This window comes from Heterodontus francisci, chromosome 11 (assembly GCF_036365525.1).
Source record: "Heterodontus francisci isolate sHetFra1 chromosome 11, sHetFra1.hap1, whole genome shotgun sequence".
Lineage (NCBI taxonomy): Eukaryota > Metazoa > Chordata > Chondrichthyes > Heterodontiformes > Heterodontidae > Heterodontus > Heterodontus francisci.
Genome location: NC_090381.1, coordinates 40,576,561 through 40,599,054, shown reverse-complemented (window position 1 = coordinate 40,599,054; position 22,494 = coordinate 40,576,561). Strand labels below are relative to the sequence as shown.

The 22,494-nt window shown below is 42.3% G+C and overlaps 1 protein-coding gene across 4 annotated transcripts in view; it reads right to left on the bottom strand.

Annotated features, from left to right (window-relative positions):
• The window catches only part of ppp2r3a (protein phosphatase 2, regulatory subunit B'', alpha), a 525,535-nt gene that overhangs the window by 396,997 nt on the left and 106,044 nt on the right, over positions 1 to 22,494 (bottom strand). For 2 of the 4 annotated variants that reach the window (XM_068042006.1, XM_068042009.1), the window contains exons 1-2: positions 21,113 to 21,379; positions 3,414 to 3,573 (exon numbers count right to left, since the gene is read on the bottom strand). The gene's annotated coding sequence lies outside the window, so the exon portion shown is untranslated. Of the gene's footprint in view, positions 1 to 3,413; positions 3,574 to 21,112; positions 21,380 to 22,494 lie in introns of those variants that run through there. The other 2 variants (XM_068042008.1, XM_068042007.1) reach the window with 1 other exon arrangement.

The following is a 22,494-nucleotide window of genomic DNA, read 5'->3' as shown; positions in this document are numbered from 1 at the left end:
CAAAACCTGACTTGTGATATCTCCCATAAATTCTCAGGCTTTGATTATAGGAATCTCTGATCTGGCTCCAAATGTGGTAGGGGATCAGATTGAGTGAACTTTGAAGCAGGGTTTTTAAATTTCATTTCGGTCATCAGGCCTGTTCCCAAACAGAACGTACAGCAACAGAATCATGGCCAGAGTGGGCAAAGCCCAGGCTGCTGTCTCTCAGGGCATCTGAGCCATCCAAGATTTGCCAGAAAGTGGACAGAAATTAGCTACAGCAGCAGCAAATGTAGCTGAATTTGAGGCAGGGTCAGCTCAGAAACCTTCAACCATCTGAATCCCAACGGGCTCCTTCTTCACTTCTGGTCAATGGCACCAGACATGGACAAATGCACATCACAGGTACAACAAAGCAGCTATGAATGACCTCCTCGTACTTCTTAAAAATCAGCAATGCAGTTGATTTGCAGTTCTCTGTCCAACTGATGTTGAGTAAGAAATAAAAAGTAGGGGACTGACCCTGTTGAATCATGACCCTGCTGAACCAAGACCCAAGTTAACGCATCTGTGAAGAGACAAGTGGCTGATGCTGATGATGTCTTCTAATCTAACCTGCAAAGAGCTATAGGGATACAAATTAGCCATGGCCACCTTGATGGCCACTGCCAGTACAATTCCTATGTTAAAAGCTGTCTGCAGGTTTCTTTGAAGCAAGTGGCACAGCTCTGCGACCGTCTCCCTGCTGAACCTTGAATCAACTGCATTGCTGACTTTTAAGAAGTACAAGGGACCATTTCATTGTTGCTTTATTGTATCTGTGCTGTGCTTCTGAAGTCACTGCTTTTCAATCAGTGCCAAGTAGCTGTGCCTGAACCTGCATATAAGCTGGGTGTGGCCAGACAACCGCTGGTGCCATCTGATTTCCTTGGCAGCCCTTCTTTGTTTCTCCACTTCCAATGAATCAAGTGAGGGGAAAGCATTGAAAGCACTCCCCATAGCTTACCAATGCCTGGCACTGACAAAAAATATACATTATTGCTGTTAAGTGCCAGCTAGGACTCAGTGGTAGTACTCTCACCTCTGAAGTTATGCTTCAAGTCCCACTCCACAGCACAAAATCTAGGCTGTCAGTTCAATGCAGTACTGAGGGAGTGCTGCACTGATTCAGGTGCTGTCCTACGGATGAGACAAACCGAGTCTGCCCTCTCAGGTGGATGTAAAAGATCCCATAGCACTATTCTGAAGTAGAGCAGGGAAGTCTCGCCTGATGTACTGGTTGACATCTATCCCTCAACCAATATCCAAAACAGATTATCGGGCCATTTACCTCATTGTTGTTTGAGGGCCCTTGTTTTGCACAAATTGGCTGTTGCATTTCCTACATTACAACAGTGATTTCACTTCAAAAGTATTTTATTGGCTGTAAGGGCTTCAGGACTTCCTGAGGTTGTGAAAGGCACTATATAAATGCAAGATTGTTCTTTCTCTTTTCTGTTATGTTTCAATTTCTGACATGTAAGAATCTGGCTAGTCTTTCTGAAATGGGCAAGATGAGAAAACTGGACACATGGTCCATGATAAAATAGCTGGCTGCCCTCTTAAATAGTAATAATGAGCATTGTCAAATTGATGACAGCGTGAATGCATACACTGTCAGAATGTATGCTGCTGGTACAAAGCCCATACAGGAATTATAAGTGTTGTGCTCAGCGGGTGGGAAATCTTCAGGATTTCAAGATATTGCTGCCTCTATCCACACAACTGCCCCAGGGTAAGCAATTACACTGACAGCAATACCCATGTTAAGAGGTGTCTGCAATCTGCATGCTCAACTCAGTGTGCTGATGGCAATAATCCCTGATCTTTAGTTTGTGCTATATTGCCTAATAACCAGATAGAGCAGCCTCATCAATGTGTAAGAGCATTCATAATTTTAGATTAACTCTATTATTAAAAGTTTGACATTTCACAGTTGGACTTGGTAGTGAACAAGTTAAATTTAGACCCTTCAAAGCCAACTCAAATATTGAATGAACCCAAATTCTCATCATTAGCTGATAACATTTACTGAATGTGACTCATATTCTAGTTTTGTTTGCATTATTTTATACTGCAGTGATAATCAGAAAACAGAGTATTTGAGAATATTTATACTGTATCCATTGGAAATATAAATAATATCACATGGTATCTAATTCAAATAGAAATTTGAATGATTAGCTTTAAATCATTCTAAAGATGTAATTCTTACTTCAAGAAGCTGTGCTGCTTTAATGACTCCGAGAAGGAAAGTTGCATTTAAAAATGCTACATTTCAAACCTTATCTTCAGATAGCCAACATTCTGATTGTAAACCAAAGAACTTGTACTTTGAAGTTGCAACAAAAAAGTGTTGACAGAGCACATCCCCAAACAAACAATTGTAAGCTAAGATTGCCAAAATCCCATTATCTGGAGCCAAGACTGCAATAGGTCAACTATGATACTTTTCCTCTTGATTTAGGCATTATGTGAAATATTGGCTTTAAATGAGAATCATTTTCTTAACTAATTCTGCCAAACATTTTTCAATTGTTAATGAATAGATGAAATGATGACATAAACTACATCAAAACATTTGATGTCACTCTGGTAAAGATCACCTATGATTATCCTGGCTCTTCATCCTCCCCATCTTTATTTATCTTCACAAGATGGAGACAATATAAATGCAATGATTTTAAGGCAAGAAGCAATACAATTCACAACGTTGATTCAGGTTGACAGGTAACATGCTTTCCATGTGAAAAATGTAGTGCCATACTTACATTGTATTTTTGAGGTTAAATTGGGCCTACAATAAATTAAAATCCAATCTCCAGAATACACTGTCTATCCTGGATGATATAATCATTCTGATTTTTTTTGGCGTTAACAGGATAAACCTTAGAGGCTAGTACCATGGTAGATTTGAATCAGATGTACAATCGTGACTTAAGCCCTGATTTTAACCTGGGGCGTGAGCGCAACATGATGGGGCTAGAAGGGGAAGGAAACGTGTAGAGCTAGGGGGAGCATTCTTGCACCTCCTGGCTCCACATTCAGGTAAGTTAAAAAAAAAAATCACATCTTTTTGGTGGCAGCCTCCATCGGTCCTTTAAAGACCATAGGTTTGGCTGCTACGAGTCTGAGAAAACTGACCTCAAAATGCATTAGATTTTGGAAAGGGACCTGAGAAAAGCATTCAGCCCTGATATGCACAGACAATGGGCACAAGATTAGGGTTAGGCAGGCACTTTGGGTGACCACAGGCCACCCTAACCAATATGTCATTTGGCATGCTTCTGGTGTGGAATGAGCACACATGCTATATTGGACACTTCATCGCCTGAAAAAAAGATGCAGCACAAGAGAATGTCCAGGACACTATATAAAAGTGTTTCACTAACCTCTTTCTTTCTTTGTCAAACACTGCAATCCAATGACACAGCTTGTATTGAAATGAAGCAAAGAAGCACGGCATGCATGTTATTCGACACTGAGGCCAAATGTCCAACTGTTCTGTAGTACTCCCTCCACAGTGATCAAGACAGTACTCCTTCAATAACCCTTTAGGGAGAAAAATATCTCCAGTTATATCAAAGACAACATACAAAGGATTTTAACATCAGGATCCATGTGACTTAATTGGAGTAATGAAAAGACTCATAGGAAATTGCAGGAAACTATAGTTATTTAAATAAAAACCAGAGACTACATTAGAGAGGCCAAATGTACCAGAAAATCTTGCCCTGTCCAACAATATGGGTATTTAATTATATTGGGTTGTACCACACATCCTAAATAACCATGAAGAACAGTACAATTACTCAATAGCCAACATTGGGTAATGCCTAATTTTTTTTACTCCCAATTTTCTTCCTCTTCTTAACGCTATAGCATCGTACTGAAATACGGTTCACTGTATCCTTTTGTGAAAGAGACCATTCTCATGTGTGAGTTTAGAAGGTGATTGTTCCTTTTTATTCATTCACAGCTTGTGGGCAACACTGGCAAGGCCAGCATTATTATCCTTTCCTAATTTCCCTTGAGAAGTTGGCATGCTGGCATGCAAGTTGACATCATGGTGTATCTTCTTTTCACCCAGTGTCTGCAGACACTTAAAGGCCTGGATTTTCCTCTACCATCCTACACCAAAATCACGTGGAGTAGCAATGGAAACAATGAGGTAATGGGACAGTGAGTTCTACCAACATTTTCTTGTCCTAATCTTAATTCCCTGGCTAATATTCCTCTCTGGTGAGGATTCAGAGCCAATTGTTGTGCAGTTCACGAGTTAATCAGGTCACATACTAAACCTGAGATCTTCCTGCCTTTGTTGAGCCAGTACTAAATCAGGAGACATATTTATCCACTGTTGTGACAAATAGCCACATAACTCATCAACTTGTCCTATCCAAATCAATCTCTCTGAACCAATGGCATACAATGAGCTCTTATTCTTTATAGGTTTACACACATGACAACAATCTGCATTTTATGTAGACACTCAGATGCAGTAGAAGAAAGCACTACAAATGGCATCCAGTATTAACCTAAGTGTTAATCCTCATATCAGTTATTTCATAATGTTGTAATTATCCTGTAAAATATGTACAATACATTTGATCTGCAGAGGTGCTAAAGTTTATGTAATAAAAGCTGTTTCAGTTCCAATATATTTGACAGCCCATATTTCCTTGAATGTTAATTTAGTTTAATGAAGGAAGTGGTCTTCATTATAGCCGTTACGGCATTGTGGTAAATTACAGGTGCAATTAGGTTATTGTTTCGATAAATAATTCAACATTATGTGGGATTTGGATCTCCAGAGATACCATGAATACGAAACAAGTAAAATTCTTTCCAGCAACAAGCGTGTTCTTAAAATCTGACTGTTTCATTAATATGGTACAATTGACGAAGAATTTTTAGGCAGTTGTACATTGTTACCCTTTGGAATCCATAAAATGGATTTTGACTTTTTAGGCTCTGTTGTGTTACCTGAAGTGATATGTATTAACTTGATACTCATATAGTGAATCAATATTCTATCATGCCATGACAGTACTTATTGGTACACTAAGCTCATTAGTCTTGAATTTAGCAGGAATGAGGCTAGTTCAGGTTGGACATCCGTTTTCCATACCACCCAATTTTGACTTTGATGGAGAATAAAATTGGACATGGTGTAAAACAATCCAAATCGGTCATGTTCCATTTGGGTGGATTAGATTAAAATGACTCCAAATGTGTCACCACCCCATCCATTATAACACCTTCGGACAAAAAATCATTGACCAGAAACGTTAACTCAGTTTGTCTCACCGCAGATGCTGCATGACCTGTTGAGTATTTACAGCATTTTCTGTTTTTATAACTCCTTCACGTTATTATTAGCATAATTAAAATCAAGCTAACTTTCTTTTTCCATCTTAAAATTACAAGTTTGTCACTGGGCCAGTATACTAGAATTGTCTACTTAACGCCATCATGGAACAGCATTAACCCAGGGACTACAGCAGTTGAAGGACCAAGCTCACCAATACCTTCTTGGGACAACTGCCAGGGGGAGTGGAGGGCAATAAGTACATCTTTGCCATCACCCACATCCCAAGGACAAATATATTAAAAAAGTTATATTTCCTTTCATCTTAATGACCACTGAAATGCAGCAGAAATACAAAATTAAAAGTAAAAACATGCAATAGGGATACAGCTTAAAAAAAAGTAGTGCAGTACTTCATTTTTATCATAAACCCAATCAAGAATCTCAATTATGAAATAATAAATAGGTCTGTAATTAAGATGCAGTCTTAGTAATCGCAAAGTTTTTCAGTAGAGATATTTGAAGGCATCACTCAGAAGGAGCACAGGTCAAGACTGGCTTGTGGTTCCTAATTTTAAAGCCATTAATTTAAATGGATGGGTAATCAAGATCAATAGGCCCATGATTTCTCGACCAGCATTACTGGTGAGCGCCACTCTTCACTGATAGCACCTGATTGGGAGATCAGTTCATTGATTAACTCAACTGAAGGGATGAAGGACTTTAGTTATATGGAGAGACTAGAGAAGGGGGATTGCTCACCTTCAAGCAGCAAAGGTTAAAGGGAGATTTTACATGAGGGGTTTTAATAGAGCAAATAAAGAGAAGCTATTTCCACTTACAGAAGGATCAATAACCAAAGGACACAGATTTAAGATAATTGGTTAAAAAAAAAAGAGAAGAAATAAGAATTTTTTTTACTCTGAGTTATGATGATCTGGAATGCATTGCCTGAAAGGATAGCGGAAATGGATTCAATAATAACTGTCAAAAAGGAATTAGATATCTATCAATAGAATAAAAATGCAATGCTATGGGGAAAGAGCAGGGAAGTGGGACTAATTGGATAGCTGTTTCACTGAGCCAGTGCTGGTATGATGGGCTGAATGGCCTCCATCCCTGCTGCATGTTTCGCTGGCTGGAATTTTATCCTCGTCAGACGGAAGCCATCCACCTACCGAAATGTCAGTGGCGATCCTGCCTCTGCCTGGCCTGGGGATCCAGACTGCATTTTACAATCCCCAGGCCCTTAATTGGTCTGAGGCAGGACTTCCACCTTTTGAGGAAGGAAGTCCTGCCTAATAAAGCTGCTGGCCCATCAGCGGGTCAGCAACTCTTAGTCCCAGCAGCGCCACCAGGAGCGGTGCCACATAAGAGCCTTGATTGGACTGGGGCGGGCGGGTGGGCCATTTTTCATCATCGCCACCACCGATAAAATGGTAGTGGAGGCAGGAGTGGGTTGGTGGGTCAGGAAGGGCCCCCTAAGCCTCCCACTCTATTTAACACAGCGCCGCCCCCCCCCACCCCTGCCACCACCATCCTGCTCTTTGGGGGAGACGTAAAGTTCCGGCATATGAGTCTCTGAACACTGTTCCATAGTTATTTTTAGCATTTATAAATATATTACAATATTTAAAAATACTGGTGAAACCTTGAGGTAGTAGTATAGTGCATCAGCCTTCATTGCTACTAAAGTAATAATTCAGACAACTTAGATTCTTTTCATTGAATTGTTCACAAGTCTATTGGAGCAGTACTGTCGATAAGTGAATATTGCTTTTTTATTGTACAATATTCTAATTCCGGAGATCAGCCATGTTTTTCCAGATAACTTTTTGAGATCCACATGTGTGTCCCAGATGCAGAGTGAAATAGGTAAACAGGCCAACACAATAAATAAGAGTTTCTGCAGTAATTGCATTCTCGTTTGAAACTTCGAGAATTTGTAATCTTTTGAGACATGCAGCAAACTGGAGAAGCGTTAGTCTATAATGAGACCTATATCTGTCAGCCCAGAGTGTCCCCCTGTCTCTCACCTAATCTTAACTCTTTTACTTAAGAGCTCTTTGAATTTATGAGTTTGGCAAATCTGCAAATAGCAAAAAAGAATTGACCATTCCATGGTACACACAATCTATCAACACACGCAAAAGTGAACTAACTTGTTGTTGATGCTACTGTGGTATAACATCAACACTGTAGCTATTCCCACCATCACTGTTCTATTTCTTTACAATGAATTATTGTTTCAGTCTTCTTTCATGCAAACACATTCAAACAGCTTGGGCCTTAGTGAGTCTCGTCACTCAGCACGTTGAAACAGCTAACCAAACACAAATAACTTTAATCTTAAATGCTGTTAATACTACAAGGGAACACAAACACAACTGGTCTCTGGTAACTGCACAGCTGTCCGACAATGGAGAGCCTCTTTTCCTCACTTCTGATTGACTGACATAGTCCTTAACTACTAACTTGACTAGAGTATCAAACTAACATAATACCCAATGTTGCCTTTATTGGATAAATCCACCTCATTCAGTTCACAGTTTTCTCGTCATTGGCAGGTTGCTGCATTTATTGAACAACTCCCTGTTGGAGTTTGATTTATGGGAACAGTGTAAATTCCACTCAGAGTTTTAACATGCCTGTTACAATATAACAGAATTAACCGAGATATCAAAATAATACATCGCACTTTTCATTACTCACACTGAGACGGCTATGCATGCAAGTCATTTCATATATTATTACTAGTCATTGGACATTACTACAGACATGAACATCTTCAGTAAACATAGTATAGCACTGAGTCTTTCCATTTTCACTAAAATTCCATGATGCTTAATCACACATGTACTCAATGAAAAGTCAGTGCTAAGCTTTCCAAATGCCTCAATTATTAAGTGTAATACTTTGTGTATAACTGAGACAAATAGCTTAGGATCTGTGCAGAATTAGTCATTCTCAACCAAGGGAAATGTACGGGCAGTGCAGTTTGCCTCAGCTACTGAGGGAGAAATCAATCAGGCATTCCATTTTTCATAGGTGAATTCTGCTGGAAGGTGTGGTCACTTGGGCATCGGCTGAGGACAGGATCAGATTCAACTGGGATACTTTCCATGCTGAAATTACCTGCTAACACTTGCTGTCCAGGTTTACACGTGAAGGATGACTATTTGGGGGGGTGGGGGTGACTACCAGAAGGTGACGTGTCAGTGAAACAGTACACAAGTCAACACCTCCAGGAAAGGATGGAGGGAAAAGCCAGTTCTGCTAAAACAATCACTTACATTTCCTACGTCAACACATTCAAGTTCAATCATTTAAAACTGGAACTGCCAAAAATTGTGCTTTGCTCCAGGCAGGGACCTGAGAAGATTACAGGGAGTGATTTCTGCTCAGGAACTTATTTGAGAGGTTTTCAATCAGGGCTATATTTGAATTGCACCATAAATTGCAAATGATGATTTCACGTTGGCCCATTCAGTCATCCATCGGTTTTCAGTCTGTTTAAATCTTGGTCTCTGTCAGCAATGGATGTTGACAACTGTTAAGACTGGGTGAGGAAGGGGTCTCAGGCTCCCCTCTTGCCCCTTTCCTGGTTTGGCCATAACAGGGTTTACCTTTTAAAAAAACAGTGATTTTAGCTCACCCCCTCAGTGAGCCCTTTGCTCACTGCACTAATTGCAATTGTAAATGAATCAATCAGACAGGTTTTCTTAGGGTTAAATAAGAAATATGTAAGTTTATTAGCCTTATCACTCTAACTCAGTTAAAATTACTAAAATACTCGATGCAACCATGCTAGCATGCATACGAGAGAAACACAAACTCACACAAATAGATACAAAGGGGAGGAAAGAATTGGGGGTGGGGAGGGGAGGTTGAAGTAGAATTTGTAATAAAGGGAATTCAGTTACTGGGTGGAAATGTGCTCGATAAAAATTAATATCTTGGACTTCTTGCTGGGGACAAGTGCACAATTTCCAAATTGCTTCTCTGGTACCAGAAGGCTGAAGAGGTGCTCTGTCTTGAGGCTGAAGCTGCTATGATGGGTTCCTGAGACTTTGTTGGAGAGAGAGACCGGGAGAGAGATCTTTCTTATCTTTGGCCTTCAAATTGCAGTCTGTTACCTTGCACAATTGTTATTGCACAATTCAAACAGTCCCCAGTCTGGCCAGCATGTAAGTCATGTTACCATCTCTGTTTGAAACAGAAACTTCTCGGAGGGTTGCTGGACTTCAGAATCTTCTAGACACTTGGTTGGGGCGGGATGGTGGGGGGGGGAGATGTGTGGAGGTTTTATCTCTTACAAAGTCAATGGCTCTCAATGTCTTTTGATCATCACTAGTGACAAAATGCAGCTCGCTAGTTGAATCAGGGAGCATTCACATTGTCTCTCTAATCAACTGTCTCTCAGAATGCAAATGTGCAACCATGTTTTTAGCTGTTCAACTCTGTGGTCCTTTTAAACAGGTTATGTTCAATGTCCAGTTAAAAAGTTTCAAGTAGTGTTCCATATGATGGAATTAATATGTTTCCATTTGGCAGGTGCAATTTCCGTCACACAACTAAATTAGATTATTTTTCATTAAATAATGACATTCGGAATATCTATAGTACTGATGTTTTATGTGTTTATGGTACATCACTATTTAATTAGTATTGACTTTACAGTCACCTTTCAAACTTCTAATTATGGGTACTGATTTTGTTGGGTGTTTTGACAATGTCCAGTAAGATACCTTTGTGCCTTCGATTTGAGAGATGCTGCCGTGCTGCTTGCTGTTGCTGTTGGGGCAAGAGACTGCACACCATTCAATAAAATCTATCCACCAAGCTATCATCACTCTTCTTCATTGTCGATTTAATGACAATGCAATCAAGGACAGGAAGTTCCTGTTACAAGTAATTCCTGAGGCAGAGCGGAAGTTTTGACGCCACAATTTTTGCCAAAAGGTTTATTAAGAAACTTTATTAAGTTACATGTGAAAATAATTCAAAGGCCTGACTTTTTTTTTTACTGACAAGATCCACTTAACAGGGACATTTTCCGTCTTCAATGACACCATTATTTCTCAACAAACATCCATAATGGTACAATAATATAAAAGCAAAATACTGCGGATGCTGGAAATCTGAAATAAAAACAAGAAATGCTGGAACCACTCAGCAGGTCTGGCAGCATCTGTGAAAAGAGAAGCAGAGTTAACGTTTCAGGTCAGTGACCCTTCATCGGAACTGACAAATATTAGAAAAGTCACAGGTTATAAGCAAGTGAGGTGGGGGTGGGGCAAGAGATAACAAAGGAGGTCTAGATTGGACCAGGCCACATAGCTGACCAAAATGTCACGGAGCAAAGGCAAACAATATGTTAATGGTGTGTTGAAAGACAAAGCATTAGTACAGATTAGGTGTGAATACACTGAATATTGAACAGCAGCAAGTGCAAACCTGAAAAAAAACAACAGTGGGTAAGCAAACTGAACAAACTAAGATGAAATGAAATAAAAGCAAAAAAAGATTGTAAAAAATGTAAAAAAGAATGTAAAAAAAAAAGGAAGGAAAAATAACTAAAAATGAAAGAAAAATGGGGGGCTGTCATGCTCTGAAATTATTGAACTCAATGTTCAGTCCGGCAGGCTGTAGTGTGCCTAATCGGTAGATGAGATGCTGTTCCTCGAGCTTGCGTGGATGTTCACTGGAACACTGCAGCAATCCCAGGACAGAGATGTGAGCATGAGAGCAGGGGGGAGTGTTGAAATGGCAAGCAACCGGAAGCTCAGGGTCCTGCTTGCGGACTGAGCGGAGATGTTCCGCAAAGCGGTCACCCAGTCTGCGCTTGGTCTCCCCAATGTAGAGGAGACCACACTGTGAGCAGCGAATACAGTATACTACATTGAAAGAAGTACAAGTAAATCACTGCTTCACCTGAAAGGAGTGTTTGGGGCCTGAGATAGTGAGGAGAGAGGAGGTAAATGGGCAGGTATTACACCTCCTGCGATTGCAGGGGAAGGTGCCATGGGACGGGGACGAGGTGGTGGGGGTAATGGAGGAGTGGACCAGGGTGTCGCGGAGGGAACGATCCCTTCGGAATGCTGACAGGGGAAGGGAGGAAAAGGTGCGACTGGTAGTGGCATCACACTGGAAGTGGCGGAAATGGCGGAGGATGATCCTTTGGATATGGAGGCTGATGGGGTGAAAAGTGAGGAAAAGGGGAACCCTGTCACGGTTCTGGGAGGGAGGGGAAGGGGTGAGGGTAGAGGTGCGGGGAATGGGTCGGACACGGTTGAGGGCCCTGTCAACCACAGTGGGGGGAAATCCTCGGTTGAGGAAAAAGGAGGTCATATCAGAAGCACCGTCATGGAAGGTAGCATCATCAGAGCAGATGCGTCGGAGACGGAGAAACTGGGAGAATGGAATGGAGTCCTTACAGTAGGTAGGGTGTGAAGAAGTGTAGTCGAGGTAGCTGTGGGAGTCGGTGGGCTTATAATGGATATTAGTAGACAACCTATCCCCAGAGATGGAGACAGAGAAGTCGAGGAAGGGAAGGGAAGTGTCAGAGATGGACCATGTAAAAGGTGAGAGAAGGGTGGAAATTGGAAGCAAAGTTGATAAAGTTTTCCAGTTCCATAATGGTACAAGCTTATTTTACAAAGTCAGGCAAACTTCATGTAATTCTCCCCACCAGCAACATTACAACAGCAAATGCACTTCCAAAGTACTCAATTGGCTGTAAAGTACATTATGACATCTCGTGATCGTGAAAGGTGCTATCTTAAATGCAAGTCATTTTTAAACTGGACGTAACACAAAGGATGATTCTTAGGATCTTTCACCCAAATCAAAGTTACGACTATGGTTTAAGTGTAGATTTTTAACTTGCTGTTTAGGTGTAAAATAGATGGCTGATCAGCAACAACAGTTTTACATCCTGGTGACCACTTCAAAAGTTAACCATCAGTTTTCATTTGAAGGTCGATTAGTTTGAAATCTTTTATTTGTGGCTGGGTTACAACAAAGTCATGTTGAGCCGAAAAGCCATTTCTGTGGTGTTGCCTTGCTACACACCATCACCAGGCCAAATATGTTACTGAACCTTACCAAACATTTTCCAACACGCTTAACCTACAGACCTACGGGGAGCATTATTGTATGTTATTAACCTATTTAAACTGTTCACAATAACGTAATGGGAAGTTAAGAGTTCCATCAAGGGGTCATAAGTCATGATCCTTTGAAACGCAAGAATATAATTTTGTATTGTAGTGATCTTTAAACCTTAGGGGATACCATGAGAAAAGTTGAGTTTCTAGTAGAAATTTCATTTGTATTTATTTCTCCTTGTTCTCATAAAACAATGCAATAAAAAAAGTCCCAATATATTCAAATTTGTCCTGCTTTGCCATTTATAATCTTGGCACATTGGAAATTGCTGTGATAGAGTACAGCCAGTAATTGAATTCAGCAATCGAGAACATCTTTGCATTAAGCTGTGTCCCTTAACAGAGTGAGACTCATGAAATCAGACATTCCACTTCATTTCTTGAGACTGTCACAGATCATTCTAAACCCAAATGTCAGGCTACAACATGTGGGTGGCTTTAACTGAGAAGTAGTTACTCCTGAAGCTAGGTTTAGACTGAGATTTCTGTCACTTATAATCACATCCTTCATTTCTCTTTTTCCACACAAATATCTTCTTTAAATTCACCCTACTGAATCCTGCATGGTTTAACAATCTAAGACTGTGCCTCCCTTGCTCCTTAAGTCTTCTTTGTTTCAAAGGAAGCAGTATTCGTTCCCTTAATGTCTCTTCACAATTTACTGAGCCAGTATCATTCTGATTTCCCTTCTTTGACTAATTTCCAATTCTTCTTGGTATTTGTCTGCTCTCACCTGATTCCATTCTTATCTATCGAATCGTAGCCAGAGAATCACCTGCAATGGCTTCTCATCCTGCTCCTGTACCTTGACCTCTGGTGTCCCCCAAGGATCTATCATTGGTCCCCTCCTATTTCTAATCTACGTGCTGCTCCTTGGCAACATCATCTGAAAACACAGCGTTAGTTCACATGTATGCTTATGGCACCCAGCTCTACCTCACCACAACCTCTCTTGACTCCTCTACTGTTGATAAGTAATCAGACTGCTTATCTGACACCCAGTACTGGAGCAGCAGAAATTTCCTTCAACTAAATATTGGAAAGACTGAAGTCATTGTTTTCGGTCCCTACATCAAACTCTGTTCTCAGCAACTGATTCCATGTCTTGCCCTGGCAACAGTCTGAGATTAAACCATTCTGTTCACAACCTTGGTGTCACATTAGACCCCAAGATGAGCTTCTGACCTCAGATTCACACCATCACTAAGACCACCTATTTCCACCCCCATAACATTGCCCAACTTCACCCCTGTCTCAGCTCATCTGCTGCTGAAACCCTCATTCATGCCCTCATTACCTCGAGACTGGGGACATGGGTTCAAATCCCACCACGGCAGAAGGTGGAATTTGAATGCAACTAATAAAAATCTGGAATTAAAAGCTCGTCTAATGATGGCCATGAAACCATTGTCGATTGTTGTAAAAATCCATCTGGTTCACTAATGTCCTTTAGGGAAGGAAATCTGCTGTCCTTACCTGGTCTGGCCTACATGTGACTTCAGACCCACAGCAATGTGGTTAACTCTTACATGTCCTCTGAAATGGCCTAGCAAGCCATCCAGTTGTATCTAACCACTACGAAATCAATAAAAAGGAATGAAACCAGACGGACCACCCGGCATCGACCTAGGCACCGGAAATGACAACGGCAAACCCAGCCCTGTCGACCCTCCAAAGACCTCCTTACTAACATCTGGGGGCTTGTGCCAAAGTTGGGAGAGCTGTCCCACAGACTAGTCAAGCGACAGCCTGAAATAGTCATACTCACGGAATCATACCTTACAGACAATGTCCCAGACACAGCCATCACCATCCCCGGGTATGTCCTATCCCACCGGCAGGACAGACCCACAAGAGGTGGTGGCACAGTAGTATACAGTAGGGAGGGAGTTGCCCTGGGAATCCTCAACATTGACTCTGGACCCCATGAAGTCTCATGGCATCAGGTCAAACATGGACAAAGAAACCTCCTGCTGATTACCACATACCGCCCTCCCTCAGTGGATGAGTCAGTACTCCTCCATGTTGAACAGCAGTTGGAGGAAGCACGGAGGGTGGTGAGGGCACAAAATGTACTCTGGGTGGGGGACTTCAATGTCCATCACCAAGAGTGGCTCGGTAGCACTACTACTGACCGAGCTGGCAGAGTCCTAAAGGACATATCTGCTAGACTGGGTATGCGGCAGGTGGTGAGGGAATCAACAAGAGGGAAAAACATACTTGACCTTGTCCTCACCAATCTGCCTGCCGCAGATGCATCTGTCCATGACAGTATTGGTAGGAGTGACCACCGCATAGTCCTTGTGGAGACGAAGTCCCGCCTTCACATTGTGGCTACCCTGCATCGTGTTGTGTGGCACTACCACCGTGCTAAATGGGATAGATTTCAAACAGATCTAGCAATGCAAAACTGGGCATCCATGAGGCGCTGTGGGCCATCAGCAGCAGAATTGTACCCAAACACAATCTGTAACCTCATGGCCCGACATATCCCCCACTCTACCATTACCGTCAAGCCAGGAGACCAACCCTGGTTCAAAGAAGAGTGCAGGAGCGCATGCCAGGAGCAGCACGAGGCATACCTCAAAATGAGGTGTCAACTTGGTGAAGCTACAACCCAGGACTATCTGCGAGCCAAATTGCGTAAGCAGCATGCGATAGAGTTAAGCGATCCCATAACCAACGGATCAGATCTAAGCTCTGCAGTCCTGCCACATCCAGTCGTGAATGGTGGTGGACAACTAAACAACTAACTGGAGGAGGTGACTCCACAAATATTCCCATCCTCAATGATGGGGAGCCCAGCACATCAGTGCGAAAGATAAGGCTGAAGCATTTGCAACAATCTTCAGCCAGAAGTGCCGAGTTGATGATCCATCTCGGCCTCCTCCTAAAGTCCCCAGAATCACAGATGCCAGACTTCAGCCAATTCGATTCACTCCGCGTGATATCAAGAAATGACTGAAGGCACTGGATACTGCAAAAGTTATGGGCCCTGACAATATTCTGGCAATAGTACTGAAGACCTGTGCTCCAGAACTTGCCGTCCCCCTAGCCAAGCTGTTCCAGTACAGCTACAACACTGGCATCTACCCTGCAATGTGGAAAATTGCCCAGGTATGTCCTGTACACAAAAAGCAGGACAAGTCTAACCCAGCCAATTACTGCCCCATCAGCCTACTCTCAATCATCAGTAAAGTGATGGAAGGTGTCATCAACAGTGCCATCAAGCAGCACTTGCTTAGCAATAACCTGCTCAGTGATGCTCAGCTTGGGTTCCGCCAGGGCCACTCAGCTCCTGACCTCATTACAGCCTTGGTTCAAACATGGACAAAAGAGCTGAACTCCAGAGGTGAGGTGAGAGTGACTGCCCGCGACATCAAGGCAGCATTTGACTGAGTATGGCATCAAGGAGCCCTAGCAAAACTGAGGGAATCAGGGGGAAAACCCTCCGCTGGCTGGAGTCATACCCAGCGCAAAGGAAGATGGTTGTGGTTGTTGGAGGTCAATCATCTGAGCTCCAGGACATCACTGCAGGAGTTCCTCAGGGTAGTGTCCTAGGCCCAACTATCTTCAGCTGCTTCATCAATAACATTCCTTCAATCATAAGGTCAGAAGTGGGGATTTTCGCTGATGATTGCACAATGTTCAGCACCATTCGTGACTCCTCAGATACTGAAGCAGTCCCTGTAGAAATGCAGCAATTCCTGGACAATATCCAGGCTTGGGCTGATAAGTGGCAAGTAACAGTCGTGCCACACAAGTGCCAGGCAATGACCATCTCCAACAAAAGAGAATCTAAACATTTTCCCTTGACATTCAATGGCATTACCATCACTGAGTCCCCCACTGTCAACATCCTAGGGGCTACCATTGACCAGAAACTGAGCTGGAGTAGCCATATAAATCCCATGGCTACAAGAGCAGGACGAGGCTAGGAATCCTGCGGCGAGTAACTCACCTCCTGACTCCCCAAAGCCTGTCCACCATCTACAAGGCACAAGTCAGGAGTGTGATGGAATACTCTCCACTTGCGTGGATAGGTGCAACTCCAACAACACTCAAGAAGCTCAACACCATCCAGAACAAAGCAGCCCGCTTGATTGGCACCCCTTCTACAAACATTCACTCCCTCCACCACCGACGCACAGTGGCAGTAGTGTGTACCATCTGCAAGATGCACTGCAGCAATGCACCAAGTCTCCTTAGACAGTACCTTCCAAACCCGTGACCTCTACCAACTAGAAGGACAAGGGCAGCAAATGCATGGGAACACCACCACCTGCAAGTTCTCCTCCAAGTCACACACCATCCTGACTTGGAACTATATCGTCGTTCCTTCACTGTCGCTGGGTCAAAATCCTGGAACTCCCTTCCTAACAGCACTGTGGGTATACCTACCCCAAATGGACTGCAGCGGTTCAAGAAGGCAGCTCACCACCACCTTCTCAAGGGCAATTAGGGATGGGCAATAAATGCTGGCCTGGCCAGTGTCGCCCACATCCGATGAATGAATTAAAAAAAAAAGCAAGGGCAGACATAGACGATGAAACTCAGCATCGCCTCCAGTGTGCCAGTGCAGCCTTCGGTCTTCTGAGGAAATGAGTGCTTGAAGACAAAGACCTCATACTTGGCACCAAGCTCATGGTCTACATGCCCTCCTGCATGTGTCAGAAACATGAACACTGTACAGCAGACATCTCAAAGTCCTGGACAGGTATCACCAGCAGTGCCTCCGCAAGATTCTGCAAATTCAGTGGCAGGACAGTCGCTCCAATATCAGTGTCCTCCCGTTCCCCTATTATCCCTGTGCTTGCTGACCTACATTGGCTCCCAGTCATGCAATGTCTCGATTTTAAAATTCTCATCCTGTTTTCAAATACCTCCATGGCCTTGCACCTCCCTATCTCTGTAATCCCCTCCAGATCTAAAACCCTCCAAGATATCTGCGCTCCTCTAATTCTGGCCTCTTCAGCACCCTGATTTTAATTGCTGTACTATTGGTGGCCGCACATTCAGTTGCCTAGGCCCTCAGCTCTAGAATTCCTTCCCTACACCTCTCCACCTCGCTTTCCTTTTTAAAGATACTCATTAAAACCTACCTCTTTGACCAAGCTTTTGGTCATCTCACCTAATATCTCCTCATGTGCCTTGGTGTCATATTGTTTTATATTGCTTCTGTGAAGCACCGTGGGATGTTTTATTACGTTAAAAGTACTATACAAATAAAAGTTGTTGTTGTTTATTTTGTCTTTTCGTATGCGCAGTGGCCCAAACTGGACACATTTGGGAAGGAATTTCACCCTGGACCAGCCATTTCTATCAAAGACCTGCATTACGATATTCAGGCAGACCTGTAAATAGTAGATTAGCCCATCTGCTTAAAACAGGCATACGGCTGCTTAAAGATAAAAATTAGGGTCCTACACCGGTTTTAAGATGCTGAATAAAACTCAGGTACGTATGGGCAGAGCTTGCACTGTGCTCGCTCAGCCGACTTGTACTAGGCATTGAGCGGCCTAATGACTTTTTTTTTTTAAAAGGTACGACTGGATGCTGCTCAAAAAAAAGACTGAAGCAATTTTAATGTTTTTAATTGGCCCAGGAGAAGCAAAAGAGAGAGAGAGAGCTTCCCCTTAGCTCACAAAATGACTTCAGTCCACTGTCAGCAGCTTTGTGGACCTCTGCACATTGCTCCCTTCCCCAGATCCAACCTGCTGGTCAGGTGTGTGTGTGAGAGAGAGAGCTGGTAATATTTAAATGAGGGCCATGGCTGGATTTAACTTGGGTCTCAGACTGACACAAGGAGCCATCGTTTCTTCAACTTCTGGCACATTTTGGCTGTAAGTCAACTTTATAAATGAGGACTCTTCCAGGCACCTAATATTCAATTAGATTTCCCTGAAATGTAATTGCTACGGTCCTTTTACTTGTTCTTCCATAAATATACATTAGGTGACTCCAGTAAAGCTGGAGAGTCATTCTCGCACAGACCCAAGCTCACATTCTCTGACGTTTTCACAGTTTTTGACAAAGGGTCCTCACCCATAAACATCAATCTGTCTGTTGTCTCTGCAAATGCTGCCTGGGGTGAGATGAAACATGGTGCGAGGAGGTTTGTGCAGAGCCTAGACACCAGCATCGACCTGTGGGCTGAATGGTCTGTTTCTGTGCTGTAAATTCTACATGTTTCCAGCATTTTCTGTTTCTTACTTCAAATCTTCTCAACTTCTTTTCTCATTCTCTCTCTATGTAGTATCCGCATTGTTTGATTGTTGCTAATCATGGCTCAAGCCATGATATCACTATGGGACAAGGCGAGGAGATGGCCCTAAGAAATACCTCAGCTGGTACTGGGATTGAACCACGCTGTTGGTGTTATTCTGCATCATACTTTAGCCTTCTAGCCAATTGAGCTAACCGACCCCTCTTTCCACATTACTTTTGTAAAATTCACTGTCGTCATTTTCATACTAACCCTTTCGCAACCCTTATCACAAATTCCAAGGATAAATCCAGCATGAGAAATTATGCTGCAGAGCGATTGTTTGACAGAGTCCAATTACTGGACCTTGCCTAGTATTTTTGTTACATTGTCCCCTAAGGCGCCAAAGTTAAAACTTCCCTGATGCAAGTATGGTCCTGCCGAGACTTGATTACCCTGCCTATAGGACATTTAGTTTTATAACGTCTTTAAGTTTTTTCCCTTCAAATAAATCTCAAAGTATTTAAATTAAACAAGAATAAGCAGGCGCTGGTCACAGGCAGTGGGGCTACAGAATTTCACAACAGAAGCTCTCTGCATTCTGTACCAGCTCTGCACCAAGCCAGCACAGTAATGTGAACAGAATTGTCCCAGAGTTATTAATCATAACAGGCACTCTCCCTATGGAACTGTTTTCTTATAACTACAATATGTAATTAATTCCTCTCAGGCATTTCCTCAGAGATTCAACAGAATCTAATTACTATGACCTTTGGAGCTCAGCTAGCAGCACCCCCCACATGCAGTAACTAACTCCCTCCTCACATGTTCTTCACACACCATTACAACCACCAGCTTCAGCAGACAGACACAAGTATGTGGCACCAATAGATACATCGCATATGGCAAAACAGATTGCAACCCAAGCCCAACATCCCCGGCAATTGAAGCATCCTGAACAAGCTTACATTTTAGAATTAACAGTGTAGATCTTGGTACATGGTTAATGAGCCAGACAGGAAAGTTTGGCGCAGATAAAAAATAAACACTGATGAAATTAATATGAAGGTAAATCTCAGAAATCTTCAGATGGCCCTTTATTGTATGTATGATGCATGCAACTTATCCCATAATGTACTGCAAATCTTTTTCTCAATAAACTTAAAAGAATGAAAATATGATACAATATAATACCTTTCTGTGAATGGCATTCCGATAAGAAGCAAGGGGGAAAATTGAAGTTCCAACAAATAATAGAAGGTAATGTTTCACATAGCTGCCCTGTCATCATGAAAAAAATGTTCAAGGAATGAAAAGAGCCGGAAGGCGTATGTGCCCTTTTCATCACACTGATGTCACCGACAAGTGTCCTAACGCTGCCTTTTGATGTGGGTTTCTAAACAAATGGGAAAAGGTTTGCCAAACACTTTTAAATATAGTCGATGCCCCTTTAAGTACCAGGGAATCAGGTAAAGGCCAATACTAATACTTTAAGTAAGGGTTTCAGATAACATTTATAAATTGCTTGGGCTACACTGTTGCTTTTTATGATGTCATCTGAACCCCCTCGATTAAGTTACAGTCTAGTAACTAGGTGTTCAACTATTCTATAAATATACATATAAAAAATTTAACTGCACACATTACTGTGCACATTCACAGAATGTTGCAGGCTGTAGAGGAATAAAAACTTTGGTGATGTGGATCCTGCTCACTATCCTATTATTCGATGCTGCTGAACATCAGCTACACTTGTTTACGTGTTGTTGCTGTAACTGTACTGTGCAAATAGAGATAGCTCTCAATGTGACACAGCAAAAACAGACTGGACGGTATTATGTGTATTAGCAAGCAGATCTGTGCTTGAGGTGACACCAATTCAAAATCTTTGAAACACATTTATAAATATATCCACGCATGTGGATAGAAATGCCTTCAAATCAGATTGTCAGATCGACTCCAAAAACTATTCACACAGCCCAGCACTAAACTTGTTTCTACAATACTGTCATAATAGCACCTTAATACAAAAAAAAACATAGACAGGATTCAACACAGTACAATCGTCAGCACAAGTATGAGCAAAAAAAGTAGAATTAAGGTTGTTTGATTATATCTTTAGAAATCAGAAACCCTGAAAACTCTCCCATCTAACTCTACTATTGTGGTCCTACATCTTCTAACTTCATTTTCTCCTGAAACACAAAACAACCTTGGAGCAATAGGTACTAATGTCATGACACTGTGAGCCCTCTTTAACACCAATTTTCACAAAGGATTTCATCATGGGCACAATAAGTACAAGCAAAACAGCACTGCTGCTCCAGTTCATTTTAATAAAGCAGCCACCAACACTCAAGTCTGAGGAGAACGCTCTGATAACATAAATAAGCATAGTCCACATACCCTTTAACTTTCAGTGATATTCTTCCTGCTCAGTAGATGAAGGGACTACAGCTTTATAAAAGAGAAAAGACTTGAGACAGCCCTTACTGTTGCCTCGGGACTTTTACTTTCTTTTCGGGGTGAGGTGTCTGAAAAAAAGGGAGGAACAGACTTCCACTGACAACCTCTGCGAGCTGACTACACAACACTGCTGAAGCTCTTTTAAGTTATTCCATTCTAACAGTGAGAGTCATAGACAGGCAGGCAGATGCCGTCGAGAACTCTCAGAGGAACTCTGGATCGCGGTGCTGTTGTGGGGTGGGGGGGACCTCTGGGGGAGTTAATGACAGCCAATCCGAGTCTGGAAACTTAGGAGCGACACTGAGAGTAGCACATGACTTGGCTGGAGATTGAGTTGTACACACTAGAATTTAAAAACCAGTTTAGGCTGATCTATTATAAACATACGCTAAAAATGGCTTTCAACAGATCAAACCAAAAGCAGCGTGAGGGAAGAAGTTTTTTTTTAACTCTTTGCGGCAACACGACATCAGTTTTCAGAAAAAATACAAGTAGTATCATGACGAATTTCTCTTTTGGAAGTGAATATAACTTAGATAATTTGTAAATTTCTCTTCCAATTTTCTCCACTCTGCTCCTGCCTGCTGAGAGATGGGACGGCTGCTGGTACCTGGTAACTCAACCATTCTTCAGGTGCGAGGCTAATAGAGTGCTGATAGGCAATTCGGTCATGGGGGTGGGGGGGGGCATCTTAGTGGAGTCTCTCACCTGATATCAACACACACACTTTGCAGTGGGGGCCATTGGTCAATGATTTGGAATTAGAATCGTTGCTGATTTTTTTTTGATTAACCTAAGGGTGCTGATGTCTTACTGCCTTGGACAAAATCAATAAATTCAGCAAAGACCAGAGACTGAATCTGAGACCCTCCTGGTTTGTATGGCTAGGTTCACTCAAGAGAATTCACTTTTCCACCGAATAACTCGAAGATCTACATATAATTGCTTCTAAAAGGGGTTGTCATGTGACCCCCTTGCCCTTGCCATCTCATGTGACCTCACCACTTCCAGCATATGAATCACAGATAAGGCCATCTCTGATCACTCCCTTGTATTGCTCTCTATCCATATCCCCCCTTCCACATCCCAACCTTCTTTTTGTGTCCACTTCTGGAAAAAAATTCTCTCCCAATTCACTTGCCATTGCACGATCAAAATCTTAACTGTCTAGCCTTTGGCCTCAGTTCATCATGACATTTATGCAACTACCAATTTGCTAAACCACACCCTCAGCTTCACATTCGATATCAAGTCCCCATTAAAACCAGTACTCTCTCTCACCCAAGCTGATCCCCCTGGTACAGCCCTCATCTCTGCTCCCA